At 42.6% G+C, this 9319-nt stretch overlaps 1 protein-coding gene across 2 annotated transcripts in view; it reads right to left on the minus strand.

The window, feature by feature from the left end:
• Nucleotides 1-8772, minus strand: part of CYSLTR2 (cysteinyl leukotriene receptor 2) — a 43272-nt gene extending 34500 nt beyond the window's left edge. The window contains exon 1 of one of the 2 annotated variants that reach the window (XM_008533213.2): nucleotides 8416-8772. The gene's annotated coding sequence lies outside the window, so the exon portion shown is untranslated. The remainder of the gene's footprint in view (nucleotides 1-8415) is intronic. The other variant, XM_070578228.1, reaches the window with a different exon arrangement.
• Nucleotides 8773-9319: the final 547 nt, after the last annotated feature.

The raw sequence follows: 9319 nt of genomic DNA on the forward strand, positions 1-9319 counted from the left end.
AGCACAGGGCCCACTGGCTGTAAACAAGTAGGCGTTAATAGGATTCATGGCTCGGAAATCCCCTGGGGAGGAAATTCTCCAATTCTTCTTTCTCTGTCCTGCAGAAATTCTCTTTAACAGCTCTGGGCCCAGATGGACTTCTCAACCAGAGTCCTGGGGCATGATAATTCACCCCAGGGAACCACAGATGGTTCCCCCCAAGGGCCTGTCAGAGTTTTCTTGTCTCGTTTTTTGTCCTCTGGTTAGGACGGTACATTTGGAAGCTGCAAAGCTCATAGGGCCCTCTCCTCCCAGATCCCAAACAAACGTGCCTAAGCCACCCTGGAGCTCAGCAGACAGAAAATTCCACGTGTTGCTCATAGGATTTCCACGGGTTTCTGGAATAGCTTGAACCCCCTGAGGAGCAGTCTTGGGAACTGGTCTATTTTCTGTCAGGGGGAAGATCTGAGAGTGTCCTTGCAGCAAGGGTGGAAAGGCTTTAACTGTCACAACAGGTAGAGGATCCCCGTGGGGGACCAAGTGCACTGAGCAGCTTCTCCCTTGTAATCACCTAATCTAATTGGATTCTTTTTTTTTTTTTTTTTTTTTTGAGGAAGATTAGCCCTGAGCTAACATCTGCCACCAATCCTCCTCTTTTTGCTGAGGAAGACTGGCCCTGAGCTAACCTCCGTGCCTGTCTTCCTTCTACTTTACATGCAAGATGTCTGCCACAGCATGGCTTGACGAGTGGTGTGCGGGTCCGCACCCGGGATCTGAACCTGTGAAACCCGGGCTGCTGAAGCAGAACGTGTGAACTTAACCACTGTGCCACTGGGCACTAATTGGATTCTCTCATAAGCAAACTTTCCAGCACCCTTCACCTTTTCACCTCAGATTTCCCAGGAACCCACCAGGATTGGGCGAGCAGGAAGGGGGATGTTGGCGATTGCTCAGTCTCTCTGACCTGCCTCTTGACTAAATTCCAGAATGTCCAGAGAAAGTTCAGAAAGCCCCAAAAGAACTGAATTTCATTATCTTGGCTTCCTATTTTATCTCTAAAGACCAGACACTCCCTATGAGGTTAAGTTTTCTAATTAGAACATTTTCTTGAAATCATAGTAGTTGGGTTGTCAACTTTTCAGTGATTTCTCCCAGCTGCCAATCCACAAGTTCCCTTTAGCTTACGACTGACTCCCTCTCCTTCTAGCACTTTCCCTGACTCTTGAGAACTCATGGGAGCTGCTTTCCTTGCCTGGACTCTGCCTCAGGCTGTTGAGTCTTCTTGAAACACTGACCATTAGGTCTGGTTTGGGGCTGGGGCTGGACATGTAGCACATACCAGCTTTGGCCTTCTTCCCCGAAAGGAGAACTTCACTCAGACCATAGAGTGTTTGGTAAAATGTCATCCACTACCACAAATGCACGTGGACAGCTGGAAGAAGAGGTGCCCCAAGAAGATGTGTATTGCCAGAGCCACCATTACGGAAAAGATCTACATGGGTGAAAAGTGATAATCCGGAAAGTGTTGGGGTGTCCAAAATGGCAGATTCTTTACGTATCAGTGTTGGGCTGATTGTTTAGCAATAGTTGCCTTTTTTCTATCCTTGCTAATAAGCTTTTTTCCTCTATATCCTTGATGGGTCAGTTTGCCCATTCTCTTCTGACGTTGGTTTCTCGAGAATTTCCCTGTGCAAACGGGTGCCTATGAGTTATGGGCGCTTTTGGCAATAACTGCCCCTTAAAATTGGAGTCTTTTCACAATTTCATTCTTTCTTGTGTTGTTTGGAGGAGGCAAATATTTCCAGAGAACAACTTATCCCCAGGGACATAGTAGGGACTGAACTCTAGCAGAAGGTTGGCGTCCAAGCACGAGAGGGCCTCTCTCTGCCTCCAAGAGTGAGATGCATGGCACTCTCTCTGACATCCCTCTTCCCACCTGTGTCTTTGCTAAATCCCCTTGTTTCATTCTCTAATATTCTCCAAAAGCTAGCTTTTCTTCCACATTCATCCTAACCACTAACACTCAGCCGACCATCACAATAAAGAGCAAATACAAATTCAACACAAAAAAACATAAACATGTGAGGAAAGCTCTGAGCTCCTTGGAGATATGACTTCATTTTTTTTTAAAGCATCTTTTTGACTAAATGCTGTCTTGTCTCTGGCCCTCATAACTTTTCTTGGCTCTTCTTTGTTAACAGAACACATGAGCCTATGACACTGATTATAGATTTAATTTTATTTAAAAATCTCAACAATTTTTGTGGGTCTTTTGTTTTGTTTTGTTTTGTTTTCTTTTAAAGATTGGCACCTGAGCTAATATCTGTTGCCAATTTTCCTTTTTTTTTCTTCTTCTTCTCTCCAAAGCCCACCAGTACATAGTTGTGTATTCTAGTTGTGAGTGCCTCTGGTTGTGCTATGTGGGACGCCACCTCAGCATGGCTTGATGAGCAGTGCCATGTCCATGTCCAGGATCCAAACCAGTGAAACCCTGGGCCACTGAAGCAGAGCACGCAAACTTAACCACTCGGCCACAGGGCCGGCCCCCTGTTATTTTTCTAATGCACTTCGTGGGTATATTAAGAAAGATTGGTGGTACCTATTATTAACCCAATTTCTGATCTAAGTGAGGCCACAGAATCATTCTGCATATGAGTCTCTGATTCCTAAATCTTTTGATTCCAAAGGCAGAAGAAGAAAGAAGATCAGCAAGTGTCACCTCAGAAGCCATCGCCCTTCTCACTCCAACAATTTCCTAGGACTGTGTCAGCATTAGGACTCTCCCTGTCCACAATCAAAGTGACTAAAGGACATGACTCAGGGGCTCCCCCAAAGCCCACTTATTCAAATTAAAACCTTCTCTCTTTCTCTTCTCTCCTACCTAGGCACTTCATATTCTACCATTAAATTTGCTTCTTAGAGAAAAGGAATTATTTACAAAGGTAGTTTGTTAAACATCATACATTTCCCGGAATGGTATAGAGGGACTATGATATCATGGAAACCTTCGGGAGTAAATCCCAACAGGATCTAAATCCTAGCTCTACCCCTTGCTGACCATGTGGCCTTAGCAAGTACCCAACCACTTGGAGTTACTGAGAGGACAAGGAGGCCCCACAGGTGAAGCCTCCAACACAGCCCACTGAGAAGCACATTGTACACATTCAATGCACCATCATGCCTTTTGCAACCCTGTCTGCTGCCAACAGGAGAAAGGCCTTAGAACTTTTTAGTATGCAGGTGCAGGATACCAGTGTAGGATAGTAAGAAATAAACAGATCAGGAGAGAATGTTTTCATATTTCCGGAAAAATGGAAAACCAGAGGAATTGCCGAGGAAAGTGCCTTAGGCAGCTGCCAGGAACGTGGGGGCAGTGGGCATCTGTCACCCAAAGAGGAGAGGCCAAGGCACAAAAGCCAATGGGAGGCTCTCCTCCTCCCCTAGATAGTCCTGCTGCCCAGCGTCTCTGCCCAGGCAGACCTGGCCTCATTACCTGGCGGTCTCCATTAGCCCCTCCTTCCCTCATAGGGGCCAGCTCAGGGCCATCCTAGTTCAGGCTGTTGTCTACCATCTGGACAATGGACACAGTCTCCTGAATGGCTCCCTGCTTCCACTCTTACTGTCCTCAATCCATTCTCCACACAGTGGCCCGAGTGACCTTTCCAAAATGCATATCTGACCACGTTCCTCTTCTGCTTAAAACCCACCATCACCTTGGAACAAAGTTCAACTCCAGGCTCTTCACAGTTTGAACCTTGTCAACCAGCATCTTCTCTCCACACCACTCTCCTTAGTAAAATCCACTCCAGCCTCAGGGAACTCATTTCAGTGCCCTAAACACACCAAGCTCTCTCTTGCCTCTTCACTCTGACTGCCAGCTCATCACCTGGCTATCTCTTACCCAACCTCAGGCGTCTTTCTAGACATCACTTCCTCTAGAAAAAGCCTTCTCTGACCACTCAGTTCTTGGCTAGCTGCTGCTCCACATGCTCCTGCAGCCCCATAGGCTTCCTGGCCTCACACTTACCCCATGGGGCAGCCACTAGCTCTTGCTTATCCCACCCACCAGACTGTTTACCCACTGAAGACAAGAATGAGGTCTCACATGTCTACTGCTGTATCCCTGGCCCTAGTACAGCTTGTGGCACATAAATGTGCTCAAATAAATGACCAATGAATGAGCTAATGACACTATTATCTAAGCCCCTCGTTTTACGTCTCACAATAATTATCTTCTGGGAAAAAAAATCCCAATGGTCTTTGGCAACAAAATGATGTTAGTGCATTTTTCCTCACAAATTTTCTGTCTCTGAAATTCAAATCTAAGGTCTGGGGACAAGAATATAGGGTCAACGGCATGGGGACAAGGGAGTAGTTGCAAAAGGGACCCAAATGGTGCTCTGTTCTAAACATGGTAGAAAGCAACACTTTTTATATCTCTGAGGGTTCCAAATAGTCTTTCTTAATCGATGCCAACAAGTTCCTGGTAGGGATTTATGTCTGCTACAACCAACAAGGGGAACTGCCTTCAAATCTCTTGGAGAATTTACAAGAGAACAAAGTCATTGTTGAGCTAAGGCTCAAAATAAAAAGAATACAACATATTTCAGAGACTCCGTGCTGCCTCCCAGCTTTCTGTAGACACAGCCTTCTGTGTTTTCTGTACTAGAGGTTCAAACGAGGTAAATGATGTCTCTACGGCCTCACAGAAGGACACTTATATGGGAAATAATATTTTTTTTCATGATAGAAAAAAGTTCTTGTTTTTATAATGTACAATAGAGGTAACAACGGTAGACTGGATCCTTTTAAACTCTCCCAGCTTAATTAATCTTTAAACTTCCAGAGCAAATAGGTTTCCCTTCCCTCCTTTCTCTCCCTCTCCCTGTCCCTCCACTGGCCCGTCCTCCCCTCCTCTCCTCTCTTTTCTTCATTTGTGTTCTAAGATCGGCTCCCCCTGCCCCATCTTTTTTTGAAAGTTCTTCTTGAAACACTAAGATGCAAAAAGCTTCCATGCCTGGCTCCTGCTCTTCTTAGGGACCCTCCCAACCTTGGGATTCTTTGGCTCCAACTTGCTGTTCCCCATTACTTTCTTTGTTAAAGGAATCAGCCCGCACTGCCACCAAGTCATCAATCCATTAAGAGATATTTTCCTTTAAATAGTCTCAAAGGTTGTCCCATTTTCTCCGTGGATTAATTAATATAAAGAGGTTAATAGGTTCAACAGAGATAAACACAAGCTGTTAACTGAAAGTCCACATTCACTGATGAATTAATTTATCTACACCTTAATTAATTTGTTTACACCTTCCTATTTATTATTAATGGAGCCCATGTGCTGGGTTTTCTGCAACGACTCTATGCTCAGGCATTCTGGGTCTCACAGAAGGGATGAAACCCACCCACAAGTAACTCCAGTACAGAGAAAGCAGCGGTCAGCTCCCCAAGAAAAGCAGAGATAAAGTGCTGGGGAGTTCTTGCACGGATATGATAAGACTCTATAGCAAAGATGAGCAACCCAGGCAAATTCTTGCCTTTCTCTGCATTATCCAGCTTGGTTGCTGCATTAACCAGAGCTCACTGCGTAATTGCACAATCCCTTGTTAGGCTCTCGTCTTCCAGGTTTAGCCTTGGGGGACTAGCACACCTCAGATATCCGGTGTGCCAGACAAACTAGAAAAGCAGGAGGAGTCCCTGAGTCTGGAATACACATGAGATACTAAAAATGCCCAAGGTGACCCTGACACATTGCAATGAGTACGTTGCAAAAATACATCATTTTTCTTCCAAAACAGGTGTTGCCTAGATGATGGGGGTATCGCTTATGATCCCAGATGGATAAGGAGGCAGGATGGATAAGGAAGGAGAAGGTGTGCTTTTGAGTTAGAAGGGACCCAAGTTCAAGCGTCAGCTCTGCGTCTTAGTCACTCTAATCACTTCACCTCTCTGAGCTTCAAAACCCTCCTCTGCAGAGGGAGGACTGGCGTGAGTGTTGAAGAAAATGGATGTGAAGCGATTAACCTGGTGTCTGACACTCGACAATTTTTCAGTGGATGCCAGCGAACGGTAACAATAAGATTTGTGACAATAATGAACAAAACTTGTAGAGAATTAAATAGGAGGCTTCTTTGTGGCCAAGTGAAAGGAGCTGCAACCATTTCATGTGGAGAAGAGCCAACCAGAAAGACAAGAATAATTCTATTTAATTTACTTTATATTTTTATTACACAAGTAGTGAATGTTTATGGTAAAAAATAACAAGGTAACACAAGCTGAAATAAACTTAAATTAGAAGCTTTACCACCAACCCGATATATCCAAATTTTTGAACATTTGCTTCCTTTCATCTTTCTTTAAATATGCCTATTTTTAAACAAAAATGAGGTCTACTATAATGCTGTTTTGTAAGAAAAATAACCATTTTTCTTATCGCTATATCATGATCACCTTTCTTTGCCAATTAATAAACATCAGAGTGTTCAATTATACAGACATAACAAAATTTGTTCTAACAAATTTTTTACAATAACGATTATTCAAGTTGTAAGGAAGGGACTATGTGCCCTGGGCTCACCCAGATTCGGCCAATTTTGGTTCCACCTTAAAAAAGACCCTATGTTCTCTAGGTCTCACCTATACCAGCTGTAAAATAAGAATTACCCCCTCCAGCAGGCCATTATGTGGGTCAAATGTACTAGTGTATGTAAATGAGTTTTGTAAACAGTGAAGTACTATGTGAATGTTTGTGTTCATTAAGGAAGGTGCTAAACAGATATCCTCCACTGAGTCAAAACAAGAAGAAATTTCATTAACATGCTCTCGATTAAGCTGGGTTAAATAAAAGTTCATCCCTGCCGTAGCTAGGAAGGCGCTAGCAGTCTTCATCGTGGTTTAGCTGCCTTTGGTCTATTCTCAACTCTGTCCACTCTCCTTCTTGGGGCATGGGGTCCAGAGAAGGTAAGTGCCATGTCTATGCTCCTGGAAAACCAGGTAATCCATCTGCTGCCTCCACATCCAATGCCATCTGTCTTTACTCTGCCTTTTAATATTAATAAAATTTGTACCTATTAATAACATTTAATCGCAGGTATTAAAGGTCCACCTTGCATTTGATCCTTAAAGAGTTTGCAAATGAAAGGAAGTCTGGCTGCCTTGGCAGGCTACTAACAGAGGCTAGGCTTAATTTTGATATGTTTAGAACATTCTGGAGCCTCAATCTCTCTAACTTCTAACCACCAATGCACTGAAAATGAATCCATCTCTTTAAAGCACTAGTAAATTGAAAGTCTCAAGTAGATTCTCATCTCAAGAGTTTATGTGGTTGAGATGGATGATAGAAATTTCTAGAAGTCTTATGTTTCCCACAAATTACTCTTGCATTATTTATATAGTATTGAAAGGGAGACTTGGGTGGTTCATCTGAAAGCGTACCTCCCTTTCTCTTAAAATATATTGCTCTCAGGTATGTAACAGAGACAGAAAATATTTCAAATAACCTAGGTCTGCTGTTATTATACTGGCCACCCATTAGAACCACCTGGAAGATTTTTGAAATTAAAAAAACCAAACAAACTACAGATTCTTTGTTATCTGTTGAAATTTTTATTGTTGAAACTTAAAAAAAAAAAAAATCAAAAACTGCAGACAGGCTCACCATCAAAAGTTGTTTCAATTATTCTAGGGGTAATTTTCTAATCTCTGAATCAAGTGATTCTAACTGAATGTACAGCCAGAGTTGAGAACCACCGATTGAGGTCCCAAAGGGGTAATAAACAGATTTTTAATTACAGAGCACACACTCTCACACACTCTTTCTGTTTCATTGTGCCTCTGAGTAGAACCACTCAGCAGAAGCACAGAGAAAGAAATCTTTCTCAAATTCCACTTCCCCTCCCCGAAGAACAAAACCCTGAATGGAATAAATATAACTTACATAATGAAGTGATCCAGTCTATAAAAAGCAGGAAAGATATTATATGGCTAAAAATAGGAGAATGCTCGGGTAAAGTACAGTAAATAGCCTCAAGGCAATATCATGCAGCAATTTTAAATTATGATTATAAAGAATTTATAGCAAAGTGGAAAAAGTTTATGCTCTAACGGAAAAAATGAATATAAACTCAACCATACTGTATGAAGACAACTATGAAAATTAAACTAAAATCATATGCAGAAACACACAAAAAAATGGAAAGAAATAGCCTAAAATATCAAGAGAGGCTATTGATGCTTAGTGGAGGCTTAGTGGAGGTTTTTGCTTCCTTCTGCTTTTTTGTACTTTCCCGATATTTTTTAAACGATCATACATGTAGTAGAAAAAAATTATAGTAGAACAAAATAAACTTACTTTTCAAAAACTATTCTTCTTACTATGAAGGAATGAGCAAGGCATAATTCTCAGCAATGAATTAACAAAGCAAAGATAAAAATGCTCACCTGAAGGTTTCTTTCTTTCAGCTGCGTTGGCTTCTGTCTCCCCTCTCTCCTGTCCTCCTCCTTCAAGTAATTCAGCTTGCTTCTTTAAAAGAAAAGTGAAACGGCAAATTATATTTTATGAACAGTGTCAGCCGACAGCAAGAGAATAAGGAACTTTGGTCAGCAGGTCAGCTGTGCTTTATAGAACTTGCTGTGGGTGTTGCTGCTGGCTTCCTTCTCAAGAGGAAGGGGGGAAGATTTCCGGTTAGGGACTACATCTAGGAGGGAGAAACCTGCATTAACCCTGCGCCTCTAATGACTGTTCATATTAGCATCTTTCATAACATTTCAAGGGGCTGTGATGGGCTAGAGTCAGGGGTTTTAAGTGGCTTTTAGTTCTCCTAAATGGTTTTTGTTTCCATGACAACAGTCACATCAACACTGCTTTACAGCTTTACATGGACAATACTTGAGAGCTGTTTAGAGCACTTCCCATCGTCCACTTGCTTTCTCAACTGACTTGCACTCAGGGGAAGGCCTTACCCAATCCACTGAAAATGCTCTGTCGAAGGTTCCCAATGACCTCCTCATCGCCCATGCAAAAGGTCCTCTCTCAGCCCTCATGCTCCTTCCTCAGCCTGTTGCACAGTTAATCAATGCACTTTCTTGAAAATTCTCCTCCTTGTTTCTCTGACTCTCTTGGTTCTTCTTCCATCTCCTTTTCTGATGCCTCTCCTTCCACCGCTTTTCTAAACGTGAGCTTGCCCCGAAAGTCTGTCTTTGGAGTTCTTCCCACCATATTCTCTTGCTTTTATCTACATTATCCACATCCATCACCATATTTAATATGGCCAAAACAGAGTTTGGCCCAATCATACACTCCTCCATTTGCTCCGTCTAATCAAATGGCACCACAATGATTCAA

This window comes from Equus przewalskii, chromosome 16 (assembly GCF_037783145.1).
Source record: "Equus przewalskii isolate Varuska chromosome 16, EquPr2, whole genome shotgun sequence".
NCBI lineage: Eukaryota > Metazoa > Chordata > Mammalia > Perissodactyla > Equidae > Equus > Equus przewalskii.